Source organism: Rhinopithecus bieti, unplaced genomic scaffold (assembly GCF_001698545.2).
Source record: "Rhinopithecus bieti isolate Rb0 unplaced genomic scaffold, ASM169854v2 scaffold_6717, whole genome shotgun sequence".
Classification (NCBI taxonomy): domain Eukaryota; kingdom Metazoa; phylum Chordata; class Mammalia; order Primates; family Cercopithecidae; genus Rhinopithecus; species Rhinopithecus bieti.
Window position 1 is genome coordinate 2,388,964 of NW_016805334.1, and position 17,041 is coordinate 2,406,004.

Below are 17,041 nucleotides of genomic sequence, written 5' to 3' on the forward strand. Positions count from 1 at the left end.
GGCCCAGTTCCAAAGAGGCCACAGACCACTACCTTGTTCCCTTGCTCACCCGCCGCTCACCTCCTGCTGTGCGGCCCAGTTCCAAAGAGGTCACAGACCACTACCTTGGGGTTTGGAGATTTCTGCCCCAGAGGCACTTCCTCGCCACTTTAGAAAACACCAGAAACAGCCATTTTATAGGCTGCAAGTTGTTACTGGACACAAATTCTTGTAAGGTGTTTCATTATAAAAATATTCTTGTGACCAAAACTGTAAGACTATGTAGCACATGAAAAAAGGGTATTTCTAGCGAAAGCATCACCTTACCTGGAAAATGCCCACAGCAAAGGGGGGTCTTACCCAAGCTCCCAAAACAGAAAGAAAACACTGATGTAGGATGCCTTGAACGTTGAGCCAATTTAAAGAAAATTTATGATTTCAGACTTCTGCCATTTTTGTAGGTTGTTTAAGGCAAATGGCCAGGGTTAGGAAATGGGAATGCTCTTAGGTTAGGAAAACACCTTTTCTGTGTATTTTAGATTAAAAAAGTACTAGCCACGGGCTGTGATTTGGAGGCCTTGGAATTTGGGGAAGGTAGGAAAGTGGGAAAAGAGACTGCAAGCAGAAACAAATCCCATGAAGGTGGGGAGTGGCTCTGGGGCAGCAGGTGAGGCACACCCTGTAGCATGGGCAGCTGAGGAACTTCAGAACCAGTGTAATCATCACCTCGAAGTCACTTCCAGTTCTGGCAAGGATTTCCCTCTGGTAATGCTAAGCCAGGAGAAGGGTCCTGCCCCTACAAGGGCCCAGAGTACTGGTGCCCTGGGGTCCAACAGGCTGCCACCTATGGAAAGCAGAAACATGGGCTGAGCTGGCCTGAAAAGATGAGACTGAAGCCAGCACTGGGATTTGGTGGCAGTAAAAACCAGCGCGCCTAAGGCCACCATCAGAATCATAGCCAATAAATGGGGAAGTGTGGACTTCCTTCAGTTACATGAATTAGGGCTCACATGACCTTGTTTTCATGTATTAAAGTCTAAAATAGAGTCAGATTTAGGCGGTTGGGGTAAGTTAAAGAAGAGTTTAAGCCTGAGATCAATTTTCACTTTCCTTCTTGGGTCATGTCTTACAGAAAAGTCTGCCAAGTACATATGGCATTGAACTTTTTGTTACAAGTATCAATTGTTCAACAATAGTTTTTAATATTTAAAATATGACGTTCAAAAATAGAGCTTCTAGTAAATCACAGATTCACTGACTTGAGTCAATCATTTCCAGTATTTTGGAAATAAAAGTTTCTCTAAGGCCCTAAGTTGTTTTGGAATCTATTTCCAAAATATCAGAAAGGACACCAGGTAGGGCCTTTTCTTGGCATTCACTATAACTTAGTTCAAACACAATTACTGTAACATAATGCCATGATCTTACTAAACTAACACAAATTTAGAAAGCTCTTTAACATTGTAAAGAAAACCAGCTCAAGCAGCTTGTTGTGTAGACCAGAGGTCCCCAACCCCTGGGCCATAGAGTGCTATCAGTCTGTGGCCTGTTAGGAACCAGGGCATACAGTAGGAGGTGAGTGGCAGGCGAGCAAGCGAACTTTCATCTGTATTTATAGCTGCCCCCCATCGCTATCATTACCACCCGAGCTCCTCCTGTCAGATCAGTGGCGGCATTAGGTTCTCATAGGAGTGTGAACCCTGTTGTGAACTGTGCATGTGAGGGATCTAGATTGTGTGCTCCTTATGAGAATCTAATGCCTGATGATCTGTTACTGTCTCCCATCACCCCCACATGGGACTGTCTAGTTGCTGGAAAACAAACTCAGGGTTCCCACTGATTCTACATTATGGTGAGTTGTATAATTATTTAATTATGTATTACAATGTAATAATAATAGAAATAAAGTACACAACAAATGTAACATGTTTGAATCATCCCAAAACCATGTGCCTCCCTGGTCTGTGGAGAAACTGTTTTCCACAAAACTGGTCCCTGGTGCCAAAATGGTTGGGGACTGCTGGTGTAGACAATAATGATTTCCTATATCCACTTCTCTATTGTGCAGCTGTGATGAGAAGGCAGGTTGCCATCTCTGTTCTCATAACACTGCTTTGTGCCTCGAAGGCACGTTCAGTCTTATTTATTTTTCCACCCCTAGCACCAAGAGTGTGGCAGACATTCAATTAATGTCAAATGAATGAATGAATGAATGAACAAACGAACTGCTACAGATACAAGATGAGATTTAGAGTTTCTTTCTTCAGGTCTTCCCCTCACCTTCCCTACTTCTCACTAGCAAAGGTACCAGTAGTGATACTCTCAGCTCAAATGTTTTGCGTCTATAAAAACCACTTTATTACAGTTTAAATGTTATTAGGTTGAAATATAATTGGGCAATTACAGATAAACAGATTAAAGAATTTCAGCTTTATCCAGCTGAAGAAATTAAGCCTTACTTTGCAATCCTAGATGCCCAGACCAGATGTGAGTCAAGGTATTTTCTTCTCAGCTGAGGATATGTATTTTCTTACTGCTATGCTGCTTGTGTCACAGGCTCAGTTCTGCCAGACTTTGCCATTCAGGGATGAGAACAGTTAGAACTGGCTGTCCTGCCTCAACTTACAACTAAAAACTAATGTCAGGGAGTTCTGTGAGTCTCCAGACTCTAAAACAAACATGGTTCATTTGTCTGGAGAATTTTCCTCCTCTTATAAACCCATATACATACATAAAAGCACTTATATAATATGTTATGATAACAGAAAGCAATCTTGCAGAATACACAACGGGTAACACGTCTTAATGGACATGTTACTGAAGAATTTTCATCCACATTTTAAAGTATGAGGGAAACAATTAAATCTTTTATTTGTTAAGAAGCAGTGGTAGCTCTCAACCACACAAGTGAAAGCCAATAGAGAAACTAACACGCATCCAGAAAATATTAATTTATTATAGTTATGATTTAGCCCATTTAATTCAAGCTCTATAAGGCTGCTAAGTGAGCCTTTATCAACTGTGTGGAGAGAGAAAATGGGATTCATCGCTGTGGCAGACACCGTTGGTTGCCTGCCTAATGTCCTCCTCTCTGCTGGCTGAGCTGGCTGCCTGTGAAAAAGCCTGAAAGCATCAACGCTAGCTCTCCCACTCTCCTCTGAGGCTAGCGTGTGGAAATGTGATCCACTATCAGCCAGTGGGACTTAGGAGAGATCTGGTGTGGAGCTCCTGGGGATGAGAGACATTGAGAGAGACTCCTTCCCTTCTCTGTCACTAAAATATGACACGATGTTTGCAGCAGAAGCAGACCACCTTGCAACATGACAGGAAGGTCAAAAGACTCTCACAGAAGTTGGCTCAGAGCCCTGACATCTTTGAGATGATGAATCAAACATGGAACTACCTGTCCCCAGACCTCTGGAATAAAAATCAGGGTTTTAGGCTGCTGTAGGTTAGGCATTTTGTCACTTGAGTGTACGGCATCATTATATGGTTTGGTTCAAACATTTTCTCCTTCTGGGTTTCCTATTTCAGTCAATAGCATAACAGTCACTCACACTTAAAAGCTTCATGTCACCCCTGAGCCCTCTCTTGCCACTGTTGTTCACATACAGTTAGCATTATTACCATCATAATTAATCCAACAGGGAGTCAAAGACGGGCTGATTTCACTGTGTTAAGGCAAAAATCAAATACAAAACAATGTGTAACATTTCACTTTTTCTCCTCAAAAACAAAGTAGTTGTAGGGCAACCAGTAGCTACAAATCTGATTTATTCCTCAAAGGAATTTCATAATCAGCTTTTTTATAGCCCTTAACTTCCTGTTCTGACGATGCTTTTGTGCAATCTTCATGTATCATCTGGCATCTGGGCTGGCTTCAGCAGCTTGCTCACTGACCAAGAGAATGCCGTGGATGTGACACATGGGACTTCTGTTACTAGCTCAGGGAAGGCCTGCAGCTTCTGTTTGCTGCTCTGGGGGTTCCCAGCTGTGGGCAAGAAGCCTGACTATGCACATGCCACTAAGCTTCAAGAAGCCAAAGCAACAGGGAGAGGGCCTGGAGAATGAAATGCCACATGGGGAGAGGGAGGCCTGGGAGTACCAAGATGCAGACATGTGCATGGAGAAGCCTCCGTGAGAGTGGATCCTCCAGCTCCAGTTGCCCCAGATGTGGACCACAGACTGACTACTCAGTGGTGCCCTTCCCAGATTCCTAACCCACAAAATGATGAATAAAACAGAATGGTTTTTGTGAAGTCACTAAATTCTGTGGTAGTTTTCTACACAACAAAAGATAACTGAAACCATCAGCTTACAAGGCCTACTAGTACCAGAGCACTTATGTGACTCATCACCCAAGACACTATGGTTATCTGTGCATACGTCTTACCTGCACCCAAGAGCATGGGATAGATGTGTCTACCACGGCAGGCAGCAGCGTCTCCACACAGAGCAGGGTCTATGTTTCTCATGGAAGTGTTATGTGCTCCTGAATGTATGTTAAAAGGTTGTTTGTGTTTAAAGCAAATATGCATTTGTATTGTTATAATCTCCGATTAGAAGACTGAGATGTGAAGAAAATTTTGTATTAATATTTAAAATGATCATAGACTATAAAAAGTATCCGTGAATCATTCAAAGTATTGCCAGAGAAGACAAAGGCCACCAAGTGTGTCCCATGGAGATTTTTGTAGTCCTTACATTTAGGGCAAGAATAGAAGGGACACTAGGAAGGCAGAAGAAGAAAACCACCACGTATGTTAGAAACTATAAAGCCACTTTGCAAACTACATGTATGATGTATACCAAAAAAGTATGCCTTATTAGAGTCTGCATCCTTTAAGGGAATACAGTGTGCATGTGTGTGTGTATGCATGTGTGCACATACATGAGCATGCTCGCATCTGCATTTCAAATAAAATGAAATTCTTTTTCTTCAAAGGATACCTAATTTTTTTATTATGAAGTCTTTCTTAGTACCAAATGACTCAGGAGTTTAATATCCCTCTTGTCTAGACGTCCTGGAAGTTGACTATTATAGAACTGCAATTATTGTTCCTGGGCCACACAATAGTCTGGCTAAATCAAATGAATGTTTCTGAAATGAGCACACCCTGCATATTCTTCTTTGTGTGTAGATATAATTAGGGTTGTTTTTGCCTCTCAAAAGTAGAGGGCCAGAGACCTGGTGTAGCTTATATGCCGAAGCAACCTTTTCTAGATACCAAGCTGCTCTGAAAAGCTCTGCACCACATATCTGAACGTGGTGCTCTTCTCTAAGGCTGCTCACTGTTCCTGCCTTTCACGTCCCCGCAAAACACCTAGGAAGAAAGAGTCCCTGGGGCTGGATGTGCTCTGGGCTGAGCACGCATCTCCTCACTCTGCCTGTGCTCATGCGATCTGCTCTCTGTGAAGAAGTCAGAGGTTCTCTAACAGTTTGCCCGACGGGGGCAGGGCTAGGAAACGTTCTGAACGCTCTATTGGGACAGCTAGTCTTCGGGGTTCTACTAAGAAGCATAACGTAAGCTTGTGTTCTCAACAGCCTTCTGAATGATGGCCACAACATGGCACTACTTAATACGACATCATAGACTAAATATCGGCTCCCCTGCCGATGATGATGTGTGTTTTAGACAAGTTTATTTTCAGCCACTTTAACTGTTAAATCTAGTTTGTAATTTAATATTTCAGTTCATCATAAAATCTAAATAAGTAACTACACAAAATGACTACTACAGAAAGGACCGAATGAAATTGGAAAAATGACACTGACCTCTCACAGTGGCTCTGGTTATGAAATACAAGCTTTCTATGACAAGGTGTATTGCTGTAGAAACATTTTAATTGGTATGTGAAAACATAGTAATAAAACTGTTTGGGGGTAGGTCTGAGTGGGGCCAATGAGTCGAACCTTGGTTGTTCAGAAATAACTTCTGATATTTATGTTTATGACAGAAAGCTGCACACTTATGAGCAAATGAATGAGTTTACAGTGAGCGTGCAGCAGCCTGGAAGTAACTGCTGAATGATTTTACCATCTCGAGCACTGTGCACACTGTGATGTAGAGGCAGAGCAAGGTGAGGACTAGACGTTATCAAACATATATGGGCATGCACTAATTATCCCGTGAGGCATGATACTAATTGCATCTAAAATTTCATCACCTCACGCAGTAGCCACTGATAATCCAGCAAATGCTTAAACATCGGACAGAAAAAACATTTATATCAAACTGGCTCTCTCAATGGTTTTATTCTGCTGAGCTCAAACTTTACATGTACTTTAGAAAAATGGAATAACCACATGTAGATACTGCAGAGATCAACTTGGCTAGTGGACTCTAATGCTGGAAAAACAACACACTGGACCAGGTTTGAATCCGAGTTCAGATACCCACCAACCATAACCTCTCTGATCTTTCAGCTACTACCTTTATAATTCATTAACAAAGGGAGTCAATGTCAGTAGCACTGATTTCACTGGATTCAAAGCAGAGGAAAGGATGTATATAAAACATGGCATTTTCTCTCTTCAAATATGAACCTGTATTTACAGCAGTTCCCTGCAGTCCATAACACATACTTTGGAAACCACTATAGCGTTTGGCTTTAAGTATATGCTAGATATTGACTGTATTAATTAGAGATAATCCTGGTATGACAAATATATTTTTCTAGAACTACTGACTTTTATGTCAGGCTGACAAGTATAATTAGGCAATAAATCCTCAATCAGTCTGGTTCAATTTGCTACAGGGAAGATGAGGTCTCTGCCATCTTTGTCAATTTATGTTTAAAATATGTATGAGTACTATTTCTAAAGAGAGGAGGTGGCTCAAGGAATTCACAATTTATGTTGCATGAAACACACTCTTTAAAATATTCTATCTTTTCAAGGAACCACATTTCAAACAAGTGCCTGAACCATGGCTACGATAAGAAAGTCAAAAAGTGCTAACTTGGATTTCATCAGAATCAACATCATTTTCTAGCAAATCAAAATGATAGGCCTATTTGTTAGAAGCAATAGCTTTGAACTTGGCCCTGGGCCACTCCTGAGCCCATCCTGGATTGGTTTACTGAGCTATTCGATAAACCCTGGCACACAATCTATGGCACACAGAGTGCTGGACAGGGCTGGGGCAGACACGCTCAATCTATCAGCAAGCACAGACATCAGAGAGAGTAAGAATGTGTGAGGAGAGCCTGTTTCTAATTTGGGGTGACTCCCAAGTACAAAGAAGCTAGATCTGGCTGGTGGTACTAGTTTCAGAAGATGATCTGACTTGAACATAGTTGGGAAAACATGAACACCAAGGGCTGCAGCCAGAGACTTGGGCAGGTGACATTCACATGCTTTGTGGACATCTGTTCCCAGGAATCCTACCACTTCCAATCAGATGAAAAGCTCCTTGAGGGTAAGAACTCCAGTCTTTTTAAACCAGCCTTCAATTCCAGCAGTGTATTATTTGGCTAATAGTACAGATTGGGCTCAATCTCGAATCCAACATGGGCTGCCTGTGGGACTCTGGGCAAGTCAGGCCTCTGGCCTCATTTTTGTCATCTGTACAAGTGCTGGCCTTGTCCCCAGAAAGGTCATTGCTGTCTAACAGCTGAGATATTTCAGCTCCTGTATCTACCCAGTTTATGACAAATTGCTAAACAAGTGAAAGGTTCATATTCAAGTTTGTATGGATTTTTTCATTGAGTTTTAGAACATATTAAGTCAACCTAATGTGCAATCTTTTTTTTTGAGACAGGGTCTCACTTTGTCACCTTGGCTAGAGTACAGTGGCATGGTCATGGCTCACTACAGCCTCAATCTCCCAGGCTCAAGCAATTCTCCTGACTTAGCCTCTCGAGTAGCTGGGACCACAGGCACACACCACCACACCCAGCTAATTTTTTGTATTTTTTTGTAAAGATGGGTTTTATCCATGTTGGCTAGGCTGGTTTTGAACTATTGGGCTCAAGCAGTCTATCTGCCTTGGCCTCTTAAAGTGCTGGGACTACGGCTGTGAGCCATTGCACCCAACCCAATCAATTCTTTTTATTGCTTTATTTGTCTCATATCTTTTGGAAAATAGGGGCAAAGTGTAGCTTTCCCACATAGGAATGCTGTGATTCAGTCACATATCTATATAGACATGTTTACATCATCAACCATGCACTGTACACTAGTTACCATAAATGAAAGCCAATCAGGACTTTCAAAGTTCTTCTGCCTTTTGGTCTCAGTTGAGAAAGCACACACTTTAATGCAGACTCTAATGATATCTCACACCAACTCGGTGTAGCAACTCCCTACAAAGCATGAGAGGATGCAGCAGGGGTGCAGACCTGAAAGCGTCACATACCACAGCGTGACGCAATGCTCTGAAATCACACCCATCTCAACATACACACAGCAGGCGTCATAACTGCTGGTCACTTCAAGGACTGATCCTGCGGTAAGGACCACCCAAGGTCACCTAGAGAAGAAAGTTAGGGAAGGCCACACTTACCTGATAAGAGATGGAGAAAGTGACCCTGAACAACCCCATTCTTTAAAACAGCATTGCGTTTGCTTTTGAACATTTTACATTTCCAGATGTGAGCAAAATGCCTCACAGGAAGAAATGAAGGTACAACATTCTTGTGAAATGCCAAGTGCTATAGTAAAAATTAAAATAAGATTTCTTATTGTACATATTAAGACTAAGAGAGAGAGAAAATCTAACTGCAGTCTCATGTAAGAACAGGAGTTGGTAAATTTTGTAAGGAGATATCTATTTAGTCAACAGATAATGCTTTAAAGGATGCATATGAATCTATCTGCTGTGACATCCTACATTTACTTCTCTAAATATTTAAGTACTGACATATATATGAGCTACTCGCCATGGGAAGCAAAACTTTGAACAAGTAAACCTAACAAAATGAATCATAAGCAAAATAAAGCATCCTGCAAATGACTAAGTTGAAAAAGCAAAATTCCTGGTTCAATAATTCGATTTGCCTATTGCTCTTTTAAAAATGCACTTACTAGGCAAAACAAGGTACATACCTTGTTTCTAAAGAGCACTAGAGAAGAAGTATATAGGCATCCACAATATACTGTGTGTTACAGTGAGTCAGTAGTAAATGCAAGTCCTAGTTTTTGGCATGAGCAGGCAAACTTACAGATGCTATAAATTGAATCTGACATAAATCGATTTTATACTAAGATACCCAATGACTTACCATGTAATTGTTTTAATATGTAACCCAGTTTATCAGCTGTCAAAATGAACCCTTGAGTACTGAGGAATACAAAGATTGAAACTTACAAGGATAAGCTCCAAAGAAAACAAAATACATCCTATTGATTATTTATAGCGATAGAAACCAAAGTCCCCATTGAAACGATGTAAACAAAAAGGGGAAGATTCAAATTTTTCCCTCATTTTACTTGAATTTTTTAAGACTTGGCCTAAATTTAAAATTTGTTCATCTGTTGAATAATCTCATTTTCTTTATGGAATAAAACCAGATCAATAAGGCCACATTCTAGTTATACAGAATCATGAAAATATTTATTCTCAAAAAGCAAAAAATATTTTGACAGTTGGTATTTTCAAGATGTTGAGTCTGCTGGAAACGTGCAAATTACAATCTTAGTACACACAATTTTGAGTAAAATAATGAATGCCTTCCTTGGAAGTACCTGCCGCCATGCAATGCCATTCACAAATGTTTTTCTTCAAAGCCTGGAGATATATCTGGATGTTACTCCTCAAGCATCATTAAACTGAACTTCTTAAAAGGCTCCTTATTAGCTGTGTATTCTTAGGCCATACCCTGAATCTATTTCTTAATCCAAAAAGTACAACTACCTTGAAGGGTTTTGCTGGAAAAACTCAGATGATGTTTGCAAAGTACCCAAAGGACAGTACACAACACATAATTACTATTAGTCAATTGTTTTGATTACTATAACATTCATAATCTCTATAACACTTAATTTTATGGGGTCCCTCGGGTTCTTGACTGATTTGTAGAGCAAAAGATATTTTAAGGTAATATGTACACAGTTACTAAATGTTACCAGTGAACAGTATCTCCCTTCCAATTCCAATCTTCTATCACTAAGAAAGCCACTACTACTAGTTTCTTATATATCCTTCCAGAGAAAAGTCTATGCCTATACTAGCATAGTATACACATCAGAAATGATAGCATACTGCATACAGTGTTCTGTTCCCTGCTTCTTTAACACAATAACTTACAGAATTGTCTATATAATGTAGTTACAGTGCTGTCTCATTCTTTTTGATGTATACATGCAGCATGGCTTATTTAATGCATTTTTTTAGCAGACATTAAATTATTTAAAGTATATTTTCAAGCAGTACTGCAATAAATATGCAGGTATTCGTTTTGCATATAGGGAAATATATCTATAGGACAAATTGCTAGAAACAAAATTGCTCGATCAAATGGTACATGGTATGTCCACTTCTGATATTGATAGTTATTGTCAAACTACTTTTCATAGAAGTTACACCAATTTGCATTCTCACCAGAACTATATGAAAGTATGTTTTCCCCACTCTCACCACTATACAGAGTAAAGTGTAAAATGGCAGGTATCTTTACCTTCTGATACGTGAAAAGAATAATCTCATACTGCTTTCAATTAGCATTTCTACTATTATGAATAAGGCTTTTAAGAATGTTTAACAGTTACCTCTTTTTTTATTTACTATAAACAGTTTATACCCTTTGCTCATTATTTTTTGGGTTGCTTGTCTCTTATTGACACAGGCACTCTTTATATATTAAAAAAGATTTCTATTGTCTGTGATATGAGTTGCAAATCTTCCCACTCATTTGTGTTTTGACTTTACTTAAAGTGTTGTGGGTTTATTTTTTGTCATGCAGATTTTTTAAAAAGTTTCTATAGTCAAACTCATCAGTATTTTCTTTATGATTTCTGGATTTTACTTTATAATTAGAAAAGCTTTCCTCACTCCTAGATTAAGTGAAGAATTCTCCATCTTTCTTCAGTATTTCTAGGATTTTGGCTTCATGTTTAGAAATATTAGCTAAACATTTCAACAGTCACAGTGCTTATAAAAGCTATAGTTTGTTTTCAGCATATGCATGTATCAACAGTTCATTACTTTTTTTAACTTTTTTATTGCAGAGTATTCAGTTTTAATGATAATACCACGATTTGTTCATTCACTCATCTGTTAATGAACATTGGGTTAGATCCAATCCTGTCAACTTTTGGGACTGTCAGTCTTTTAACGTTACCATCCATATGAGTGTGTAGTGATATCTCATTGTGGTTTTAATTTGTACTTCCCTAATGATTAATGAGGCTGATAATATTTTCATATGTAAATATGACATCTATATATCTTCTTTGGGGAAGTCTCTGTTCAATTTTTTTGCCTATTTTCACAAATTGGATTCTCTTATTGTTGTTTTGAGAGTTTATACATTCTGAATACATATTCTTTATCAGATAAATGATTTGCAAATATTTTCTACCAGTCTGTGTACCTTGTCTTTGCATTCTCTGAAGAGTTTATTCCAAAGGGTATAAGTTCTTAACTTTGATGTCTACTTATCAATTTGTTCTTTTATAAATCACATTTTGGTTTTATATCTAAGAAATTTTGCCTAACTCAAAGTTGTGAAGATTTTCTTCTATGTTTTCTTTTAGAAGTTTTATATTTAGTTTTATGATCCATGATGAACTAAGTTTTGTACACAGTGAAGATTATAAATCAAATTCATATTTCTGCATGTATAAATGAAACAGCACCGTCTGTTTAAAAGACTATCCTTTTTCAACAGAATTGCCTTCGCATCTTTGTCGAAAACCATGTCCATATATATGGGTCTATTTCTGGGCTCCACTGTGATGAATTATTTATCTATCTTTACACCAATACCACACTATCTTAATTACTGTAGCTTTAAAATAAAGTCTTGAAGTCACTGTGAATACTCCAACTCTGTTCTTATGTTTCAAAGTAGTTTTGGTAATTTTAGGTTTTTCACATTTTCAAATGAAATTTAGAATCAGCTTAGTAATTTCTATTAAAAAGTCTGCTGGAATTTTGATTGGTATCGTACTGAATTTACAGATTTTGGTAGAATTCACATCACTGTTGAGTTTTCTGATCCATGAACATGGCGCATCTCTCCATATATTTAGGTCCTCAACTTCTCTCAGCAATGTTTTTATAGGTTTCTGTATAAAGGTCTTCCACATCTTTTGTTAGATTTATCCCTAAGTGCAGTCAATTCTCATTATTCACAGTTATATTCTATCAAGTTGTCACAAACATTGATTTACTGAATACTGAGCCACTGCTCCTAAGGAAAATACAGGATTCAGTTCCTAGGAGGCTCTTGTTGCAACACTTTTGTCAAATGATCAAATAATTGTTTTCTGTTTTTCTGTTTAAAAATACCTCACTTAATATATATTTCTTACAAATAATCACATAATAATCTTTATAACGAAACACTACCCAAGAAGGGTTTACCATTTTCCTGCCCCTGGGTAATGTGACCATAAATTTCTTTGGCTTTCAGTTTCAGAACAATATTGTCCACTATGCTTTTTAAACTGGCTGTCATATCATGAATTCCCACATTTAGCCACTTTCCCATCATTTAGCCATTTTCCCATTTTTCCCATAGCTTCGTAATACACTGTACATGTTACTGTAGCACTTTCCAGTGTGGCCTTCATGTATGTATTAACAAATCTCCTCCTCCTTTTTCTGGTGTACTGTACTGCTAATTCATTTCCACCAAACTCACAGTCAAGAGCACTTTAACTGAACAATGATAATCTAACATGTATTTTCTCTGTAAGGTACATCAGTCTTCTTGCACCTAGGAACACTAGAGAACACTTCAACACCACGCTTGGGCGACATTTCAAACAGTGAAATCACCAAGAAAAGCACAAAAGTGAGAAAAACTTAGCCCTAAATAGACCATGCAAAGAACACTTGTTGACAGTATGAGAACTGAAGCAAGAAGGCAGTGCTTTGCCTAGTTGGGCCTCACTTGGGAACGTGTGCCCTGGACAGGCCACTCACATATCTTGTCACCGTGCATACATCCACAAATAATTGCAAAAGGACCCTGAGTATTAATTTGGGAGTTACAAGTAAATTTTACTCAGTAGGTAACTTTGGAAACATGGAATCTGTGAATAATGAGCATCAACTGTGTTTTACATTTTTTATGCTATTTTGCAAATAGTATTTTTAAAAACTTTTTCAATTTCTGAGCTTCTGTTGCTTTTAAAAAAATCTTCTGCATTGTAATCTGTGCTTTCTTTGCCTTACCTGTATTTTATATGATCACTGAGAAGGGGCATATTCCTATTCCTACAGTTACTTTTATGCATCCAACTATAAAAATGTTTGCGCCCATTAACTCTCTAATAAGAACAATGATGAGTAAGACTATTTTCATTTTCTGTCATCCTTCTGTGCACATTTTCAATTATTTTTAAATTGTTTATTGCTGTTTGCTTTTTTAACCTTTACATATATCTTCCTGTTTTAAGTGATAATTTTTGTCTCCCAGCTATAAAATCTGAGGATATTAGCATGCTTACAGAACCTCTCTCCTTTTCTTTCCTTCCTCGCCCACCTTTTGTAAGTTCTATTATTTCTACATTGTTGGAATAATATCATTTACATTCTATTCTGTGGCAATCATTTTCTCATTTGTTTTAGTCCTTCAGATAGAGTGTAATTCAATGTTTAGATGATAGCTTTCCATTCACCTCTCTTTTTTTTGCTGAAATTTGTCTTCTGGTAATTTTTTCAATAAGGGCTCATAAAAATTCTATATCCTGCATTCTCTTGTATGTTTATCAGTATTTGTCAATTGGTTTAATATTTAAAAGAAATGTGGGGTAAAGAAATCTTGGGTCACTAGGCTGGGCGTGGTGGCTCACGCCTGTAATCCCAGCACTTTGAGAGGCCAAGGTGGGAGGATCACCTGAGGTCAGCAATTCAACACCAGCCTGACCAACATGGTGAAACCCTGTCTCTACTAAAAGTACAAAAAAATTAGCCAGGCATGGTGGCGGGCACCCATAAATCCCAGCTTCTCAAGAGGCTGAGGCAGGAGAATTACTTGAACTTGGGAGGCGGAGGTTGCAGTGAGCCAAGATCATGCCACTGTACATCCTTGAGCAAAAAAATCAAGGCATTTAACATCAGAGTGTAGAAAATCTATAAATAACCCCCCAGATAAAACAGGACTCACTTAAAAAAATGGGTAAAAGTTATTATACACAAAAATGGTTTCCCTTGAGCATATTCTATATTAAAACTTTTACATTCTGGCTATATTTGGTTGAGAATATGATCCAAAAAAGTCAGGGATATTATATAACACAAGAATCAATGCAGTGACAGCAACAGCACTAGGACATCCTGTGCCAGGGGACACAGAGTTAGATCAGGAACAAGGCACTCAGCTTGTGGCACAGCCCTAACGTCAACTAACCATGAGTCCTTTAGCATGTGACTAAAACCTTACAAATCGGCCAAAGAGGAAAGCCATGGCACAGATTTTAAATGTTACTTCACATTGTGAGAATACATTCTATCTATGGTGAAGAATTATTTTTATCATCCCCTCCCCAGTCTCAGCTGTATTAAAATTAAAATGTACATTTCTTTAGAAATTAATGGTGAAAGAATTGGTTGTGAGGAACATCTCAGAGAAAATACTCTGATATGAAAAAAAATCTGTGGTTGATGATCCTTTTGCATATAATAAAAAAAACAACAGGGAAAGTTAAATGGCTTGATATTGAATACACTGGGGATTCAGATCTAATTCATTATTAAATCAATATGACTATTATTATTGATTAAAAAGTCTATCCATGCAGTAGATAAAATGTTTATTCCTTGGGTGTTACTGTGGAACAAAACTCCTAGAACTGCAGCTAAAAATACCAGGGTCAACATTAGGTTATCATACTTGCTGTCTAGCTAAAGCAAGACAAATAAATGAAAGGATAGATTTGCCTTAGGATTTTGCCTGTAAATTGCTGCTTAAAATAAACTTGTCCTGCCTCTAGTACTTTTGGAAAGAGACAGAATGTAAATAAATTCAACAAATAATATGTTGGCCTCTTATGGATAAAGCCTGTGCTGAATGATAAACCCTAAAGACATCACCCACTAAAGCAACTTTTCGAGAGTCAAACTATGTGATAACCAGAGCAGACAAGTCTTATTTATGGGGGACGGAAAGTCAGCACTCTTCAGTCAATATATTTATGTGTGAAGTTTAATCAGATTAGCCATCTACAAGTATAAAATCTCCTGCATGGATACAACTCCAACTAACAAATAAGAAACCCACACAGATTTATAATATAAACATATACACCTTAATAACCAAATCAGTGAACATTCTGGGTAGCTAGTGCTTTTTCAAGGCACAGTGTTATCGCATTTATTGTTTTACTGCAGTCATCTGATCCACACAATCACCGTGAGGTGAATATTGTTATCTCCATTTTGCAAAATAAGGAAACTGACTTGGAGAGGGTAAGACATTTCCTAAGTGGATGGGCAAGTCTATACTGCATTGCATACTCTTTTCTTTGTTTCTTTACAAAAGAATTTCCAATTTTAGGGGAGAGGATTTATATGAATTTTGTAATCATTTATAATTTAAGAGACCATAGGATTGGAAAGCACTTTGAAAAGCGATGTAGTTGAAAGCGATGTAGTTCAGTCACCCATCAAATCCCGTTTCCATCATCAGAAAACAACAACATTAAGAGAAGTAACAGAAGAACCAGCAAAGAATGGCACTGTGCAAATCAAATTTGTAAGAATGAACTTATGAACGAATGAACAGAAACAAGCAGTAAGCAAAACAGTCAGCTGGGGCAGAGAGATCAAGCAACAGAAATGAGTGGCTGTTGAATGTGAGTCATCTGCGGCATCACAGAACACAGTTACCAAGTATTAACACAAGCTGAAAACGAGCCTATTCTTCAGAAGTGTTTAGAATCTCCTTTACATCATATTGCCCTTGTCAACAGTATCCAGTCTAAAAAGTTACCAAACTTGAATAACCGGGAAGCTTCGTGGTGGGTAGACAGCTATCTCCCTGTAACCAGAACATTTAAGAAAAAAAAAAAAAATACCCCAATCCCTCCACATTTTAGAGTACTTCAAATATCTAGAAACAGCCTCACTGTACCTCATCTCACCTCCAGTGATTCCTTCCTTTGGTGAAACACCTCTCATTCCTTCTCATTGTCTTCAAAATACATGGCTTCAAATCTCTTTACTCTCCCAGTTATTCTAAGCTGAACACAGATGTGTCCATATTCATTCATTAGGAAGTCACGTTAACAGAACTTCATAACCTGCACATGGGCTGATCCCAGGCAAAGTAAACAGTTCTACTTTTGTCACTTCAGAAGAAGAGTGTGTTCGCTTCTTGAGGAATCCATCATACTATTTACTCACACAAGGATTACCAAATTGTCAAATGTACTTTATGAAAAACTTTTCCATACTTTAAAAATCAGCTTCATTGAAGTATAGTTTACATTTACTAACATTCACCAGTTTTAAGTGCACAATTTGAGGAGTTTTGACAAATGAAAAGAGTCATGTAACCACCACTTTAGTCAAGATATAGAACCGTCTCGTCACCCCAAACAGTTCCTTCATGACTCTCTGCAGCCAATCCGTGAAACTGCCTGCTTTTCCCAGCAACCACTGATGGGCTTTCTGTCACTATAGCTACATCTTTTCTGGAATTTCATACAAATAGAAACTTAATATGTAGTCTTACATACTCAGTGTCTTCACCAAAACCTTTTGAGATTTATCTATGTTATTATGTGTCTTGGTAGTTTGTTCCTTTTTCTCTATTAGTAGTTATTCCATTGTATGGACATTTCATATGATATCTTAAATGCTTTGCCTTCAAATTCTCCATTCTCTGTTACTTATTGCTAGTATAGAAAAACTTTTTTTGTATATTGGTCTTGTATCCTACAAGTCCA

The 17,041-nt window shown here is 38.2% G+C and overlaps 1 protein-coding gene across 2 annotated transcripts in view; it reads right to left on the reverse strand.

Annotated features, from left to right (window-relative positions):
- The window catches only part of PELI2 (pellino E3 ubiquitin protein ligase family member 2), a 186,603-nt gene that overhangs the window by 24,718 nt on the left and 144,844 nt on the right, over nt 1-17,041 (reverse strand). The window lies entirely within an intron of this gene.